General features: G+C 43.2%; 1 long non-coding RNA gene across 2 annotated transcripts; it reads right to left on the bottom strand.

The window, feature by feature from the left end:
* Positions 1-480: 480 nt before the first annotated feature.
* Positions 481-3,375, bottom strand: LOC138824939 (uncharacterized). 2 transcript variants are annotated; one of them, XR_011371235.1, is made up of 3 exons: positions 3,307-3,375; positions 2,890-3,016; positions 481-625 (listed from the first exon to the last, which is right to left on the bottom strand). It is a non-coding gene; the product is annotated as an uncharacterized lncRNA (long non-coding RNA). The 2 variants fall into 2 exon arrangements; XR_011371234.1 differs by lacking the exon at positions 3,307-3,375 and adding an exon at positions 3,162-3,292.
* Between the last annotated feature and the right edge of the window lie 2,311 nt (positions 3,376-5,686).

Genomic DNA, 5,686 nt, shown 5'->3' with positions numbered 1-5,686 from the left:
AGCTAGGATCAGGTGTGAGCCACCAGCTCCAGGCTTCCCTTGACATTTTAAATAGGATTCCCTGAATTACAGAAGGCTTTGAATTTGTAGATAGCCTTTTTCACAATGTTAATCCTCCCAATCTAGGAGCATGGGAGGTTTTTCCACTTCCTTTGTTCTGCTTTAATTTCCTTTTTCAGGTTTTTAAAGTTTTCATCATAGAGGTTCCTCACTTCCTTAGTTAACTCCTAGATATTTTATTTTGTGTGGGGCTATTACAGAAGGAGTTGCTTTCCTGATTTCAGCCACACTCTTCTCATTATTGGTATACAGGAAAGCCACTGATTTAAAATGTTGTACAGAGGGGTGACAGTTACATGAGTAGGGTAGTGAGTACATTTCATAGCGAGCATTGTTACCTCCTCCTTTGTTTATCCCCTACCATCACTTCCCTCCCCACCTCCCTATCTCCTCCTGCTCCCTGAACCCAATATTGTAAAGTTCATTTTCAACACAGTGTCCTTACATCTTGTCATCACAATGGGTCAGCCTGCATCATCAATATTCCTTCTCCTCCCCAAATTACAAAAATGTATATACAAGTTGCAGAAGACCAGCATCAAATCCAGTGAGAACAGCGGCTACACTATGGGGGAAGAACATACAAAAGAAACAAAAAAAATCACATAGTGCATTGTAAGTACATTAAAACATTAACAAGCAAGAAAGAAACCACTTGTATACCTGTCTTGGGGTACATTTTGCTTAACATTATCTCATGTGGTCATATGTACATAGCTTTTGACCTTCTCTGCTTTTCTTAGACATGTACTACTCATTGCAAACATGGGAAACAATGGGACCTATGCTTCTTTGAGCCTGTCTTACTTCACTTAATATAATTTTTTCCAAGTCTTTCCATTTCCTAACAAATGAGGCAATATCATTCTTTCTGATGGAAGCATAGAATTCCATTTTATAGGTATACCACATTTTCTTGATCCATTCATCTACTGAGGGGCATCTAGGTTGGTTCTATATCTTAGCTATCATAAATAATGCTGTGATAAGCATGGTTGTACTGGTAGTTTTGGTATGACCTTGTTTGTGATCGTTTGGGTAAATACTCAAAAGTGGGAATGCTGAGTCATAAGGGAGCTCTATGTGTAGTCTTTTGAGGAACCTACATACTGCTTTCCAAAGTGGTTGAACAAGTTTACACTCCCACCAACAGTGCAGTAGGGTTCCCTTTTGGCCACATCCCCTCCAGCATCTGTTGTTACTAGATTTCTTGATTATAGCCATTCTAACTGGGATGAGGTGAAATCTCAACACTGTCTTGATTCGCATTTCTTTTATAAGCCATTGATTTTTGAGGGTTAATTTTGTATCCTGCTACTTTGCCAAAGTCTCGAATCAGCTCAAGTAACTTGGGAGTAGAGTCCATGGGATTCTTTAAATACAAGATTGTGTCATCTACAAAGAGGGAGATTTTATTTCATCTTTCCCTTTTTGGATCCCCTTTATGTTTCGTCTTAATTGTAGTTGATTCAAAGTCTTCTAGATGGTAGGATTGCTCACTTTAATGCCAAGACCTACAGGGTTCCAGATTCTCCTTTGAGAACTATACAATATTACACAAATCATCTTAGCCTTGAGTGTAGGAGTTTCATCAGGGACTCTGACAACTCTGGGATGTCCACTTGATTTTTTAAAAATCAATTATCAATCATTAGGGTCAAGGTATTGTGCTATCACTATTACAGTTAAACTTTCAACTAAAAATTGCTGTGGAGGTAAAAAGTAATAAGGAGGGAAATACAAGAATTCTTATTATCCTGATCTTGTGCCTACTCTATTTTCCATTCTTCACGGTCTTCTAGTGAACTGTACAAAGAGAATCACAAGTTTCCTCTCCTCACTGCCCTTGTATAGCTAAAGCACCAAGAGCTAAGAGTGAAAAGGGGCAGGTGGAAAGAATTCCTCTGAGGTGGGAACTGAAGTTAGTCTAAAGCCCTGGCATTAAAAAGAAGAACTGGGAACTGATGGCTCAAGTCTGTAATCCTAGCTACTCAAGAAGTTGAGATCTGAGGATCACTGTTTGAAGCCAGCTAGGAGGAAAGGCCAAGATACTCTTATCTCCAATGAACCACCAGAAAACTGGAAGTGATATTGTGGCTCAAAGTGGTAGAGCAGGCCGGGCGCTTGTGGCTCACGCCTGTAATCCTAGCTACTCAGAAGGCTGAGATCTGAGGATCGCGGTTCAAAGCCAGCCCGGGCAGGAAAGACCGTGAGACTCCTATCTCCAATAAACCACCAGAAAACCGGAAGTGGCACTGTAGCTCAAGTGGTAGAGTGCTTGCCTTGAGCTGAAGAGCTGAGGGACAGCGCCCAGGCCCAGAGTTCAAGCCCCACGACCGACAAAAACAAAAACAAAAAAACAAAAACAAAGTGGTAGAGCACTAGTTTTGAGCACAAAAGTTCAGGGACAGTGCTCAGGCCCTTAATTCAAGCCTCATGATCAACAATACAGACAGACAGACACAAACAGAAGAGGAGCACTTGTTGTCAACACAGTTACATTGGTCAGCTTTGCTTTACTACAGTAACATACTTGAAGAAATTAGCTTATAATTGAAAAGGTTCCTTAGCTTCCCTACAGTTTGTGGGTTCAAGTCCAAGATCAGGTGGTCTCTTGCTTTGGGCCTCTGACCAAGATTGGATATCCTGATAGGAACATTGTCAGAGCAGATGCTCAGAATAGGGGAGCAGGAAGCTCTTGACCTGAGGACTTCCACATAAGAACTCACCTCTTGGGCTGGGAAGGTGGCTCAGTGGTAGAGCACTTGCCTTGCAATGCATGAGGCACCACATAAGCAAAAAAACAAAACAAAACAAAAAAAATCTCACCTCTTAAAGGGCCCTCAGCATCTTCCAATATTGTTGTCTTAGTGATTAAATTCCTAGCACATTCAATACCCAAGCTGTAGCAGTGATTTTTTCCAGGTGAGATCTTGAGATTTTTAGCCTCTTCCTCCTAGGAAAAATTATAAAACTGGAGACTGTAACTTCCAAAGATTATGAGGATTAAATAACAGATCTATGGACTTCAGCTCAAATGTCAATTAAAAAAATTAGTATATAAGCAGGCAGGAAATATACATGGGAGGTAAGGTGATTACCTGCTGTAGCATTTGGTACAAAAACACCTCAAAGGACAAAGGTTAAAGGTTGTCAGGTGAATGACCATGTGTGTAGTAAGGGATCAAGCTGGAACCCCCACCACCTCTGAAGGTAAAGACAGCTTGAGGCCACCTTTCCACTTGCCTTTCAGCATGGGAAGGCCAGCTCAGTGTCAGTTGTCCGTTGACCAGAATCTCAGCTACAGAATCCCGTAGCACAGGCACTCGGCCTGGCTGTGCTCCTCCGAGGACTCTGCCGGGCCTGATGGGCGCACAGCAGCTCACAGCGCTAGTCATGCCTTCTGAAATGAGTGAACTAGTGTATAAGGGACTGGTAAATGGTCACAAGAACCAAATCTCTTGTGAGAGCTTGGGGGACTCTACTATTCTTCCATGAGGCCTAGAGTCTTCCTGGGAACTGCCAGGGGAAAGGAGGTACTATACCCAAAGCCTGATGCTATGGGGAGTGGGTATGAGCTGGGCTCTCTCTGGGGACACATAAGAGTCTCTACTATACCTCTGACCCTCCAAGGAATGAAACTTTTGCACTGTGCATATGTAATTATCTACCTGTCCATTCTGTTCAACAGCCCAACACCCCTTCCTTTCCCAACCATTTTTAAGGTGTCCCCCACACAGTTGTTCCTCACATAAAAACACAAATACCTTTTGTAACAACAGAGAAACCAACTGGTACTATACCAGATTCACAAATTCCAAAGCATTGCCAGGTGCTGGAGGCTCAAGTGTGTAAGCTGAGACCTAGAAGATCCCAGTTAAACCCAGCCTGGGCAGACTCCATCTCCAATTAACTAGAAAAACTGAAGCCTGGAAGTATGACTGGAGGGTTAAGAGTACTATCAATAAATATGCAAACAGAAAGAGAGAGAGAGACAGAGACAGAGACAGAGATAAAAGAGATAGAAGAGACAGACACATAAGACATACAGACACAGATTCAGGAGGAGGAAGGGAGAGGGAAAGCAACAGGGGGAGGACAAGATGAAGAAGAGGGGAAAGAGAAGAGGAGAGGGAGTGAGAAGGAAGAAAATGAGGGAAGGGAAATGGAAGAGGGAGGAGAGGTGGGAAGAGGGGAGAGAGGAAAGAGAGGAAAAGAAGACAGAGTAAGGAAGAGAAAAAGCACTGAGTTCAAGCCCCAGTATCAGCACACACTCACAAATGCATATACATAACAAACGAAAAGTAAATGAAAGAGAAATCATAGAATCACTGAGAAATCCTGGAAATTAACAGTACTTACAGTACTTCCCTCCACACCCATCCTCTTCACTCAACTCTGGGATATGTGGAATTCAGGATTCCTTAGCTTCCTCCTCTCAGCTCTCCTTCCAGCATGGGGGTCAACCCTGTCTATCAACAAGATGCCCATCCTCGGCTCACTTTTGACCCTCATTACTTCTCTCACCAAATCCCATCTCATTCTTTAAGCTGACCTCTGCTCCACAAATATCTCTGAGCTAAACCACTGATCCACCAGGAGCCCAGCCCTCATTCTGCTGAAAATCTCAGTCTGCTCTGCAGGCTCAGCCTTCTGACCCAGTGCACACATAGCAATGCCCTGGTGTGCTCAACTCCTCCCCATCACACACTTGTTACCCATAAGCAGCATTAGACCAAAGCATTTCCTATGTGGAAAACTAATGTCCCTGGCTGAACCAACACAATTATCCCAGTGGTGGAAGCTCATATCCAATCTTACAGAATTTCTGCTCATGAGCAGACGCAGTCATCCCAGGCAGGGTCCATCCACAGGTAAAGTCCACACAGTTCTGATCCATCTATAGGCACCACTATATCTCCAAGTTTTCTCAGGACTCTTGTTCCGTCACAGGTTTCTATACCTTTTCTTGAAAGGGAGTAAAAATATATTAACACATACATTTTTGTGATTCAAAAATGAGCTCTGCATGTTCAGAATGTTCTCATATTTACAACTCAGTTCCCTAGCACTCTAATTCCCCAAGGAGAAAAACTGGGCTCTGCTACTCATCCATGAGGCCTAGAGCCTTCATGTGGGCACTGCCAGGGGAAAGGAAGCACATGCCCAAAGACAGGTCCTCTGGGGAAGGGGTGGCAGCTGAGGCCTCTCTAGGGACTCTTCACACACATTACATAGTCTTGTGACCTATATGTCTCTTATGCTCTTTTCTGAAATTCCTATTTTTTTTTCCTGTCCCACTTAAGGCCCTTAACCATGGGGCGATTCCAGCCAGCGCCAGGCATACTCAACCTTCTCCAAGACCAGATATCTTGAGACCCATTCAGGCACTGGATATGATCAAGCATAGATGAAGTGTAGACTATTCCCTCATTTCAGGACCCACAAGCCATCAGCTGAACACACTCTAAAGTAGGTCCCAGATCAAAACCACACCAATCCTAACCATCGCCTGCAATCTTTCCTTTTTCAGATGTGGCAAGATTTAGTTCTTGGTTCTAGTGAAGAGAATATGGTAGAAATGAGAGCTATCAGTTCTGAGATTGCTATATAAATGGCTGCTGCT

This window comes from Dipodomys merriami, unplaced genomic scaffold (genome assembly GCF_024711535.1).
Source record: "Dipodomys merriami isolate MVZ:Mamm:240054 unplaced genomic scaffold, mDipMer1.0.p SCAF_130, whole genome shotgun sequence".
Classification (NCBI taxonomy): Eukaryota; Metazoa; Chordata; class Mammalia; order Rodentia; family Heteromyidae; genus Dipodomys; species Dipodomys merriami.
The sequence above is the reverse complement of the archived record's forward strand: the minus strand, read 5'-3'. Positions and strand labels throughout refer to the sequence as shown.